At 51.8% G+C, this 12,647-nt stretch overlaps 1 long non-coding RNA gene across 2 annotated transcripts; it reads left to right on the top strand.

Moving 5' to 3' along the window:
- Positions 1-960: 960 nt before the first annotated feature.
- Positions 961-9,417, top strand: LOC117199767 (uncharacterized). Of its 2 annotated transcripts, XR_007479066.1 has the most exons (4): positions 961-1,351; positions 6,771-6,862; positions 7,984-8,173; positions 9,089-9,417. It is a non-coding gene; the product is annotated as an uncharacterized LOC117199767 (long non-coding RNA). The 2 variants fall into 2 exon arrangements; XR_004481099.2 differs by lacking the exon at positions 961-1,351 and having other exon boundaries at positions 3,175-6,862.
- Positions 9,418-12,647: the final 3,230 nt, after the last annotated feature.

The raw sequence follows: 12,647 nt of genomic DNA, 5'->3' as shown, positions 1-12,647 counted from the left end.
CCCCACGTGGAGGCACAGGCTCTCCTCCGTGGCTACAGGTCCCACATTCTTGTCTCTTCCCTGGACCACCCCACAGAGCAGGGCCAGGGTCTCTAGGCGGCCCCTGCTAACAAGCCCGTGTTGGGAGTCGGGGAGGCATGAGGGCCCACTTCTCTCTGGCAGGATGCAGATGTGTCCTCGACTCATTCAGGAAAAGCACAGGCCAAACCATCCCACCCTGAGCTCTGCAATGGACCGCAGGCCGAAGCCATCCGTTCTGCACACCTGTGATGTTGACCGGGCTACAACTCCCTGCACTCCTCAGCACCTGTGGCCTCTGGGGGTCGGGGGGCGTCCTCCAGGTAAGGCAGGTAAGACCCAGGCCAGGCCAGCTCAGGGACTTCTGCTGACGCCCCTCATTAGGGAAGGACACTGAGATGCGGGGACTTAGCTGCCACTTTTGCGAAGCAGCTCACTTGATACGAGCAGGGGAGGTTTCTCGGGCTAAGCCAGCTGGCACCTGACCCCTGACTTCACCATAACAGTCTCATCTGCTGAAACAGAGGGCGTTGTCAGAGCAGACCAGCAGCAGACGCCTGCAAGTTCAGAGGTGTCTGGCCTCAGAGCTCTCATCCAACACCATCCTCTTCTTGGGGCTCTTGGCGTTTTGTGACTCTGGGAGAGTTCCCAGCAGGACCTGGGTACACTGATGCGGCAGTGCCCACCCCTACACCAGCCTGACTATCTAACTGAACCTCAGTCACAGCAGGAGACTAAAATCCTCCAAGGTCAGAGAGGATACAGGGGGCCCCTTTGCCTGGGGGTGCACTACCGTCCTCCCAGCCCTGCCGGCCTCCCCACCAAACGGACCAGGTAAGAATTAGGTTGTGACATTGGGTGGGTGGAGGCAGGGGTTACTGGGATTCCAGCTGCTCACCTGCTTCCTGGGGCTCAGCTCTCTGCTCCCCGCCCCTCTCCTCTCCCCAGGTCCTGGCTCCATCGCGCTAGCAGAAGGCGTCCTGCGGGCCGAGCCCTGGAGGGATGCGCCTTCCCCTCCTGCCCTTCTGCCCAAACAGGGCTGCCGGCCCCTTTGGATCTTTTTGCGGTCTGGGCTTGCTGTTCCTCTCTACAGTAGTCAGGAAGCCCTTACCCCAAAAAGTATCTGCGGGAGGCCTTGTCTACAGAGGGGACGCCCCCGAGGGCTCCAGGGGGTCACACACCAAACCCGCAACATGGAGTGGAGCCGTCAACCTGGCCATGCCATAGAGCTGCTGGTGACCTCAGCGCAAGTGCTGAACCTCTCTGTGCATCGGTGCTCCACCACGCCTTCGATCATTTACCTGTGTGCAAAGTCTATGGGAGATTCCACAAGGTAAGGAAAAACAGGAGTGGCTCTGTTGAAGGTGGCAGATGTTGTGTGGCAGCTGGGCTCCGGCCCTCTGTCCTGTCTAGAGACCACCTCTGTCTAGGCTCCTTTTGGGGAATTACCTCTCCCACCCTGTGGGGACTCCTGGTGGGACTGTCACTCGAGACACCTTGCCTTTCCCTGCCCACTTGGATAAGAGACCCAAGACAGGCCTGGGAATTGGAATCCCGTGGGGAGGGTACAAGATTGGGAACGAAACCGTCGATGCTGATTAAGTAGCAGCGGTGTCAATGGGAAGACTGTGAGCTCGTGCCGCCGGCATCCCCTGAGTTGTCTGGCACCTGCCTTCCGCCAGCCTGGACCTTCAGCTGCCCCGTTCACCTTATGAACCACCCCCAAATCCTTCCAATGCAATCCTTTATTGTGTTAGTTAAGCATTCAATAGAGCTGCTTGCCTCGGGATACAGAGACCTCTAGAGACAGGAGGTGGGATTGCTCCCGCTGGAGAGGAGGAGGGGCAGGGCCTCGGGGAGCTGAGGGACCACCCTTGGGGGAGGCCCACATGGTGTCAGCCCCCAGGGCACAGGGGACAGAACAGAGGACAGAGGTCATATACAAGGCTTGGTTTAAGGCCCAAGGAAACATTACCAAAGGTGCGAACAATGTTGGGATGAAGGACAGAGGAGGACGTATGTGATATGGAGAAATGTGAAATAAAGATAAACAGGGGGCTTCCCTGGTGGCGCAGTGGTTGAGAGTCTGCCTGCCGATGCAGGGGACACGGGTTCGTGCCCTGGTCCGGGAGGATCCCACAGGCCGCGGAGCAAAAAAATAAATAAAAGGGAAAATATAAACAGGTTCTTCATTTTCTAAATGGGGGAGAGGATGGGTTGTGACAACTGCAGGTGGCTGTGGATCGCCGTCCCTCCTGCCAGCTGCTGGGTGTCTGGACATCACTGCTGTGGCTGCAGTGAGCCCTCTCTCGTGTTCCACCACTAAGGGAGGTCCCGAACTTGACACTCTCCATCCAGGAAAGGCTCGCTCCCCTGCCCCTCCTTATCTGGAATCCTCCCACCTGGCCCTGGCTGGCTGCTGTGCCCGAGAAGCCCACGGTGAGGGGCACCGTGTCAGGCCTCCCCAGGTCCATTAGCCATTAGAGGTCACACCAGAGCCACAGCCTGCAAGAAACAAGGCAGCTGGAAGTTTCCTTCCCCATGCAGAAGCCACAAGAGGCAAGTCACACATGAGCTGATGTGTGGCCCACGCTGAGTTCAGAGGTGCTAAAGGATCCCGAATGAGGCTGGTGTTCACTGGGGGCTGGGGCGGGGGTGGTGTCAGGAATGAGGGCTGGGCGTGTGGGTCCCAGAGCAATTACTGTAGCTGTGTGAGGTCAACGGAGCCCCCGCCCGGACACAGACATCAGTGGGCGATGATAGGGTGGTGACAAAGGCAGTAAGGCTGACTAGTGCCTGTGACTGCCGGACCTCCTACCCCTGGTGCCACCCTGACCTCCCAACCCCACGCAGTGCAAAGGAGGTCATGCCCTGCCACCTGCCCACGGGCCCGCGACTGGGGAACGCATCTGCAGCTCAAGGGTGGCATCGTGTGGTCAGAATGGGGTAGTGCGCCCCACAGCCTCCAGAGAGCTCCACTCACGGGTCGCTCCACCGCTGCAGAGTCCGACTCCGCTCTAGGAGGGCAAGGCCTGCAGATCTTGCGCACAGAATTGCAGTTTCTTTGAGGCACAGTCCTGAGGGGCTCAGGGCCTGAGAGGGATGGAGAGGAAAGAAACAGATGGAGGGCAGGAGGGAGGGGAGGAGGGAGGGAGAGGTTGCTGGAGGGAAGAAGCCTCTCAGTGAGGGGGTCTGCACCACAGGCCACTCTCCTGGGTCTAGGCCACCTTTCAAAGGGAGTTTCTGGGTCCACGTTCCAGGCGTTTGACTGTCCCTGGCCCTTCACTTGAGCCCCTCAGGCTGCAACTCAGAGCCTTGCACCCCAGGGAAGCTGTTCCCAGGAAAGAGAGCAGGGCCCAGGGAGAGGGAGGGTTCAGAAAAGGCACCTGTTTCCAATGTTAATGGAAACAACCTGAATTTCAGAATCAATCAGATCTGGATTCGAATCTCAGGTCCTCCCCCTGTGAGCTGTGTCACCTCGGGAAAGTCCTTTACCCTCCCTGTGGGTACCTCACTGTCCTCATCAGTAACATGGGGCCAATGATGCCCTCCCTGCAGGGGCGTGGAGGGGAGTCACTGTCAGTCATGACCGTGGAGAAGAAGGCCCCCCACTCTGAGCCTAGGGCTGTCAGCTCTGGGGACTGTCTGCCCGGCTGCCTGCGCATTGCTGCGTCTTCCTGCTTTCGTGTGTATGTGTTCATTTGGCAGTGAGCTGTCTGATTGAAATCAGCCGTGGTTGCATGCCCCCTACCTAATGCACCCAAACAGACAGGAGGTGTGCTGTGGCCCAAGGACCGTGGCCAGCACCGTAAGGGGTTGAAGCCAGTCCGCAGATCCTGGGGGCAAGAGACGAAGATGGGAGGGGCATGGCCGCCAGAGCTGGAGGGGCCAAGGCTGAGTCTTAGGGAGAGGGAGGTGGGGGAGGGTAGGTGGCACAGAAAAAGCGAAAGAAAATCTAGAAAGAGAGGGAAGAAAGGAGGAGAGTTCAAGGCAAAATGGGAAGTCTCTCCAGGTGGCCGGTGTCCCCCCTCTGCGGCTGTTCAAGGTTCCCCAGCAGCACCTGGGCAAGGCATCCCAAGCTGAGGGAGTGTCCCTGCACCAGTCCCCTTCCTTCTCTGGGCCTCAGCTTCTGCCTCCAGAAGATCAGAGGAAGCTGGATTCCTTCTCTCAGCTACCATCCCTCCCCTCCCAGGCCCACCGGCTGTCTGGAGGGTGGGAGCTGTGAGGGTGCAGAGGAGCTCGTGGGCGCGCCAGCCAAGGGATGCTGGGGGGTGCGGTACGGGGGTGGGCAGGCTGAGACAGAACACTGAGCCTCCGGGAGGAAGGAGTCAGAGAAATTACCGGCAATGAAACCTATAGGTTTCCCCAAAGTACCGTTTGAATAGAAATGTCAAATGCACCTGGAGTTGTTATACCCTGTAATCCTAATGACATATAATCCTATATACCAACTTGATAATATCATGGAGCGCGTATGTTAATCCTGCCTTCCTCCTGGGGATGAGCTTTCTCCTCCCAGCAGAGCCTACAAAGCCTTCTTTGTTCTCCCCAGAGGTGGCCTCATCCAGGCTGAGCCTGGGGAAGTGACAGTGGAAGGACCAAAGAGCTCCCAGAAGAGAGCTGTCATTTCATTAGGAAGGGAATAGACAGTTGTCATCTGGTGCTTTCATTTGTGCCTAATCTGGGTGTAACCTGAGTCCCCTGGGAGTTGCTGAGCCCTCCCCCCCCCCCATCATCAGACTCTGTTCTGGACTCTGTCTCCTCTCCCACCCTCCCTCTCTATCCTTTTCCTATCCTCTTATGCCTCCTTTCCCACTTCCCTCCCTTCTTTTTTTCCCAGCATCGCAGGACACCCTCAGACACTGTTCTTTCCTTCGAGAGCCCCCAGGGACTAGTGTACACTAATCCTGTGGGACGGTGTTCCCTCGCTGCAGGGCCTGGGCGGGGGGAGAGAGAACAGACCATCGCAGGAGGTGGGAGCAGCACGGCTAGTGGTCTGTGGGCAGGGGGCTTTCAGGACAGGGGACAGAACATCAGGCCAGTGCACCCCTCAAGATGCACCCTGGACTTGTCTTCCCAGCGGTCCAGCCCATGCCCGTCCCCAGGACATAAAGCTGCCTTTGCTTTCAGAGCAGGAAATCTCCTTTTGGGCTCCTCTTAAGAAGGTGGGATTTTTAAGGTCCAAGTTGCAGTCACCCACACAATCCAGGAATCCCATCCCAAACCCCACGCTCCTGTGCTCAGCCTTCCAGGGCTGTGGTTCTGGAAGTGTGGTCCCTGGGCCAGCAGCTTCAGTGACACCTGAGATCTTATTAGAAACGCACATTCTTGGTCCCAGCACCCAGCACCAAGGGCGTGCTGAGATGGTTTGCGTCACCTTGGGAGAACGAAAATGTGCACATCTGCTCCCCAGCTCCACCTTTAGTGACAGTCGCCTTGGGGTCTTGGAATCAGCTGCGGTGGGAATATTTACACCATGGAAACTGGCAAACGTTACAAATCAGTGCCTATTTTCTTTTCAGAGAGCAGCTTCCAGCACACCACTGGGCCCCATCCAGACCTATTGAATCAGAAACTCTGGAGGTGGGGTCCAGCAATCTGGGTTTAAGTAAGCTTTCCAGGTGATTCTGATGCACACTCCAGTTTGAGAAGGACTCAGTGGGTCAGTGCTGGTGGAATCATGAATCTCAGGGCTGAGATAGAAAAGGGAGATGTGGTGGCCAAGGAGTAGGGAGGGTTTCACGAGGAAACTTTGAGAAAGGTAAAGAAAGGACAGAGAAAGTGAACCAGACCCTGGGCCTCCCCTCCAGGCAGAGGGGCAGCAGGCGTCTGGCAGGAAGCCCTCCTGGGCAGAGGTGAGACTCCAGCCCAGGGACTGGGCTAAGGTGCCGAGGAGGCTGGGTGAAGCCTGCTTGGATTGTACCTGTTTCTCCAGGTATCCGGGTGACGGAGCCATGCGTGAGATCAGGAGGGCACAGAATAAGTGGCTGGAAAAATGTCCCTTTTGATGATATTTCCAAAACAACAACAACAAAAGCACACAAGCATTTTGTTAGAGGTATAAGGAAGGGAAATCTTGAAAGTTTTCTTTCAAGGACAAGATGCAAATGGAAAATCACAGTACCATACCCATTACTGCTCATGTAAATGGGGGCAAAATGCCACGGGAATTTTCTTTGTTCAATTTTGAAATATTTCAAACATACAGAAAAATACAAGGGGGTAATATAACGAAAGTCTTGCACCCACTCCCAGAAATAGCAAATGTTAACATTTTGCCACATTCATATCAGATCAGTTAAAAATAAATAAATGAGTAAACAAACCAACAAACAAAAACCTTACAGACATGGCAGAGTCCCCTTTGCACCCTTTTTCCTCCTTCAAAAACATGGCGACTGTCCTGAAATTGATGGATTTTCTTTTCATACATGTCTTCCTACTTTACTACATATGAATAACTCATAAATTACACCTTGCCATGCTTTGAGTGCTTCTTAATTCACATAAGTGGTGTTACACTGAACTATCATTCTGGAACTTGCTTTTTTTCCACCTAACATTATGTTTCCAAGCGCTATTCATGCTAATGGGTGGAGACCTAGCTCATTCATTTTAATTGATGAATAACATTAAACTGTACAAATAGACCACAATTCATCTGCTCACCTACTTATGGACATTTAAGTTGTTTCCAATTTTTCACTGTCACAAATGATTCTGCAGTGAACATCCTTGAACTTGTTCTCTAGGGTATATTCCTAGAAGTGGTGCTGCCGCCCTTGGGAGAGTGCATTCCCAGTGATACTCACGTTGCTGAATTGCTCACTAGCTTGGCTGACAGGTTCGTACTTCCATAGGTGTGGATATGATACGTTCTAGAATACTCTTTATTCAGTATGTGCTCAGATTGGGTTCTTTTCTGAACATAAAAACCATTATAAGGGTTTTCTCTAGTTCATTCCTGACTTTTCTTCTCCTAACTCTCTTCTCCCTGAAAGTCTTAAATTCTTCAGCCATCAATTCCTTTACCAGCAGGGTTTTTCAGAATATGAACCTAGAAGGGATGACCCCCCTAGAAGGCCCAGAAGGGATGACCAGTATGTGTGTTATAAGGTGGAGTGGTGTATGTGTGTTTGTGCTTGCAGCTTGGTACCAAAGCCAGCAAGGAGGACTGGAAAGGGCAAGACTTTCTGCAACGACTTTTCAACAATCCATCACAACCAGAAGAGAGGGGGGCACCCGCTGTGACCCAGAATCGCTCTCATGGTCCTCTTCCTCCACCTCTCTTACTTGGTGTGGGTTAGGGGAAAAATTGTCCCAGGATGTCACCCTACTGTCCCATCTTCCCTGCTCTCCTACCCCGACCCAACTCCAAATACTCTCTGAGCTATACAAACCCACGGGAGGTGCGATGTCCAGGGGAGGGGCAGGGCAGTCCCATGTGCTCCATCTGGGGGAAAGGGCTGACTTTTTGGCCCTGAGCCTAAGAGCTCTCTGTCCATGCCAAAGGCTGCCTCCTGCATCTGGGCCTGTGGGGCTAGGAGAGCTGCCAAAATCCTAGACTGGGCAGTGACAGTGGACAGGCTAGATCTTGGCCAGTGACTCTGGGGCCATTCAGAACTGCTCTGGAGTTCCCTCCCAGACCATGAAGCGAGGAGCCTTAAAGGTCTCTGAAGCAGACTTGAGAAAGGGGATAAAGGGACACCACAAAATCGCCTGTCTCAGACTAGAGGCGTTTCAAGGGGCAGAAACCCAAAGTGAGTGAAAAAATACAATTCACAGTTAAGTGGGAGTGTGGAAGGCCCTGATCCGAGGACTATTTCTGGATGAGACATTTTCCCCCCTACACTTTAAGTGCGGCCAGCAGGAGTTGTTTGCTTGTGGGGGGTATTTGTCCTTTTTCAAAAAGATGAAGCCTGAAATTCTTTTTGGCCCTAAACGTCCTGCTCTCGTGGGCAACAGGTGGCTTGCTTCGTGCTGGAGGATTCATGCTGGAGGACAGGAGGCTTACCCCTGCGCCAAGCAGGTCCCATCGGAGTCCTCACCTTTGAGCCCCGCCCACCAGCCAATGAGGACTCGCGGAGGTGATGTCACTACATCCCGTTTCCCAGCCCTGCCGGGAGGATGGGACCAGCTGGGGAAAAGAGCCAATGTAAGTGACGGATGCCACAACCATGTTGGTAAAGAAATGGAAGGCAAATGAGTCAGCAGCAAGTTTAAGCAATGAACAATTGCACCACGGGGTGTTTCTCAAATTCTTGTCTACTTTTAGAAAGTATGCAATGCCATTGGGTTGAGCGTCTTGGTTCTGAAATAGCTACAGAAAATGTTAAAAATGCTGTGGGTGAAGATGTGCCCACATTTACCTCTTCTGAAACAATAGTTAACAATTGCGCTGCGTGTCCCTCAGCAAATGTTTTAACGCTGGTTGTTCCTTAGTTTCCGTATCTGTCAATGAGGGGAATGTATGAAAATTGTCTCTGACGATTCCTTTCAGTCCGACAGTCCATGATTTGATATTATGCTCACATTCTTTTTTTCACACTTTTTTTTTTTTTTTTTTTTTTTTGCGGTACGCGGGCCTCTCACTGTTGTGGCGTCTCCCGTTGCGGAGCACAGGCTCCGGACGCGCAGGCTCAGCGGCCATGGCTCACGGGCCCAGCCGCTCCGCGGCATGTGGGATCCTCCCGGACCGGGGCACGAACCCGTGTCCCCTGCATCGGCAGGCGGACTCCCAACCACTGCGCCACCAGGGAAGCCCCTATGCTCACATTCTTAATACTCAGGCTGGGTCTACACAATGCCAAGACCACTAGCCAATTCAGTTAGTGTGGACAAAATGTTCTTTCCAATCAATTCCTTGGCACCATGTAGATAAAACAACCAGTTAATTGACACAATTTTTCATTTTCACAATGGATTGGCCTGGCATCATCTTGACCAGCAGTTCCTTCATGGTGATGTCCTGACACACTGCATGTCTGTTATGAGGTGTGTCATAGAAAATTTGTTATTAATAATGAACTATTCAGATTTTCAAATGATTGATGCATTTTTTATCGATTAGATCAGATTCAAAATATTCCTATGATGACGCCCCTGTCACTCACTTGCATTCTGATATGCCTCCCTGTCTGGAAGAAGAAGGATTGGAGTTACAGCCGCCAGCCAGGGATTGCCTGTAGCCCTGAGCCAATGGGCAGTGTGTCACGGACATGTGAGTGTCATCCGTCACCTGCAACATGGCATTTGACCTTGACTGATGGAGACCCTTGACACATGGTCAGACATCAAGTCACTGGAGACCCAAGCCCTGGGACAATCTGACCCAGATTGTGTACTGCTGCCAGCATCCCATGATCCAGCTGAAAGCCAATAAAGAAAGAAGTGTTGAAGAAAGTGCAAAATGAAGGGCCTGTTCATTATGCCAGTCTCTTAATCCAAAGAAGCATTATTTCACCGTGATCTGTTCATAGCCGGGGAAGGGGAGGGGGCATACAGTAGTGTTTACTGAGCATTTAGGTGCCAAGTCCTGGTCCAGACACTCATGGCAGGTTTGAATGCGACTTGCCGTACTTTCTGTTCTCTGCTGTCCAGTCAGACAGCACTTCCTCCCCCTTGTGGTTTGGAATCTTCATGTAACATTCTGGCCAGTGAGTTGTGAGTAGAAGCAATGTGTGTCAATTCAATGTCAGGGTATTTAATTGCTAGTTTTAGACCCTTCAGAGCTCCCGCTCCCTCTACCATGGGGACTGGCAACAGTCCAGTGGCTGCCCCATCTTCAGCCTGAGTCCTGGGGGATGATGGGGCAGAGCTCCCAGCCAACTGTGATGCATGTGAATAAGGCATCACATGCGAGGATAAAGCAACACTTGGTTGTTAGAAGCCACTAAGATCTGGGGGTCTCTCTTTACTGCAGCACAACCTAATTTTGTGCTGGTCGGTGCAATGTTTTATATAACATAGTATCATGTGGGAAAATGTGAGCTTTAGAGTCAAAAAGACCTAGGCTGGAATCTTAACACTTACTGACCTTGAGCAAATTCATAACTTCTCTGGGTTTCTTCATCTATAAAATGGTAGTTATGATTCCTATCTCATGATCTTGTCGTTGGGTTTGGAAATCGTATTTGTCAAATACCTAGTAAAGGATTTGGCATGTAGTAGATGTTCGACTATAATTATTTTAATTTCATTTATTCCTCAAAATAGGTCTATGAGTAAGTAGGGTTAGGGAGTATAAGAGAAAGGACCAATTCATTATTGATGTTCCAAATGGCATCATATGTTATGGACAACACTGACCAGGGACCCCAAGGGTAAGTGGATGTGTGAAGTCATCTGTGCCTACCCTCCCCTGAGCTCAGAGAAGCTCTAGAAAGGAGAGGAGACCCCAAGGATACCATCTACAATTCCGTCTATTGCCAGAGGAAAGGTGGATTCTACTTACAGAAGTCATTATGGATACAGTCAGCTTATAAAATAAGAATATGACGGTGGAGTGGGCTAGTATCCCTGTTAGCTTCACTGAAACTTACCTTACCAAGCAGAGTGCCAGCTGAGGTCTTTCCCAAAGGCCCAACGAGCTAAACTCCTCACTTAAATCAGCTTATTAGTATCATGCCCACTTCAACTGGCTCGCCCAGGACCCAGGAACAGTCTGGAGATCAGACTACAGAGGAAGCGAGAGGAAGAGACCATGCGTGCGGAAGCGGGGATTGCGGGGCCCTTTGCCTCCTCCCGCTGCCTGCGAACCTTCTTCCCTCCCCACCAAGCCTGGCCTGATAGAGCAGCAGGAGCACAGCCAGGGAAGGAGGTGGGGGAACCATCCCTTCCTCCCCACTTCAGTCACTCTGGAAGCCATCATGTTCCAGGGCTAGCACTTGCTGCAATTCCCACTTATATTTAATTTGGTGGTGTACATTATCTCCAAGCCTAGTTATCTCCAAGGTCTGCTCCCAGATCTCTGTTTTCCTCTGAAATGCCACGTAGTGGCCATGAACTTAGAATTACAGACATTCAGTGGTCTGCACCATAGAGCTCCTCAATTCTGCCTCTGGGATGGAAGCTCCCTAGACATATTCACACACATGGAGTGCAGACAGTCACTCAGGGCCCAAGGAGAGCTTGACCACCACTTTGTGACCCCCTGGTCATCAACAGTAGGTCAGATAGGAAACACTGGTTGAGGGCCCCAAACACAGCTTTGGTTGAATGAAAAATAAAGAGATGTCCAGTTTCAGACAAAGCACCACATACTGGGACAGCTTTTTTTTTTTCCCCCTAAATTTCTTTCTTTACTTTTGGCTGCGTTGGGTCTTCGTTGCTGCGCACTGGCTTTTCTCTAGTTGCGGCGAGCGGGGGCTACTCTTCGTTGCGGTGCGCGGGCTTCTCTTGCTGTGGATTCCCTTGCCCTGGAGCACGGGCTCTAGGCGTGCGGGCTTCGGTAGTTGTGGCACACGGGCTCAGTAGTTGTGGCACACGGGCTTATTTGCTGTGTGGCATGTGGAATCTTCCTGGACCAGGGCTTGAACCCGTGTTCCCCTGCATTGGCAGGTGGACTCTTAACCACTACGCCACCAGGGAAGCCCCTCGGGCAGCTTTTACACCTGCCATCAGTCTGACCCTGACTTGTTCTCGGTGAACTTTTGACTTTTCCCAGGCAGATCAAGGCCTCATGAGAATTCCCATGGCCAGAGGGGTGACTGATCTCCAGCAAATAGGTGATTCTTCTAAGTTAGGAAGGTTTAGAAGAAGCATGTATTAGAGATACATGGCTCTGTGCTCAGGGGTTTACAGCATGATGAGAATGGAAGATTGTGGGATTGGATCCTGGACGGGCCTGGCAACCTCATCTTAATCAAGATTTCAGGTCGTACCCCTGACTCAGATTAAAGTCTCCAAAACAGCTTTTGTAACCAGGAGCAGAGCAAGCTGCAGTGTGCTGGAGCAGACTCACACTGGCTCATGAGAGCCAAGTGTAAAATATTCAGGAACTTTGTGAACTGCCTTTTAAACCACTGGTAGCTTGAAATCTATTACAGTGGAGTATTTACACCACGGAACTTGGCAAACTCTACAAATCAGGGTGCTTTTTTAAGAGCTAGTTTACCAAGGTATGCATGGCTTCTTGCAAAGCCATTCCTTTCATTGGAAAAACGATTCCAGGGGTAGAACCAGAGAAACCGGTTTCATATATGGAAAGATCATAGCCCTCTGGATCCCTAGACAGCTATGAGGACTCAAAAAAAAATGTAATATTGATAGAAACTTTGACCAGATAAGGGGCTGTGGCTTCAGTCCCTGTGCCAAGACGGTAAATGTAAAAGCTTTAGCTGAAGTGAAAATTACATGTAAATGTTGGGTTTTATAGAGCTGCAGGAGTCTGTAGTAATCGTCTGTTAAAAAAAAAAACCAAACAAACAAAAAAACCTTTATTGAATTCTCAGCAGGGCAGTGGTCTCTCAGGGATGTGGCTTCCAGAGAGCAGTCTCTGGCCCCCAAGTCTTGCAGAGAGGGGCTGACACCTGGGATTGAGCTGACTGTGCCCCACGCTGTAGGGGCTGTTGTAGGAGGAACACAGAGCTTTGAATAATCTGTGCGGGAGCTTGAACAGTGTCCCCTCA

Source organism: Orcinus orca, chromosome 9, assembly GCF_937001465.1.
Source record: "Orcinus orca chromosome 9, mOrcOrc1.1, whole genome shotgun sequence".
Classification (NCBI taxonomy): Eukaryota; Metazoa; Chordata; class Mammalia; order Artiodactyla; family Delphinidae; genus Orcinus; species Orcinus orca.
The sequence above is the reverse complement of the archived record's forward strand: the minus strand, read 5'-3'. Positions and strand labels throughout refer to the sequence as shown.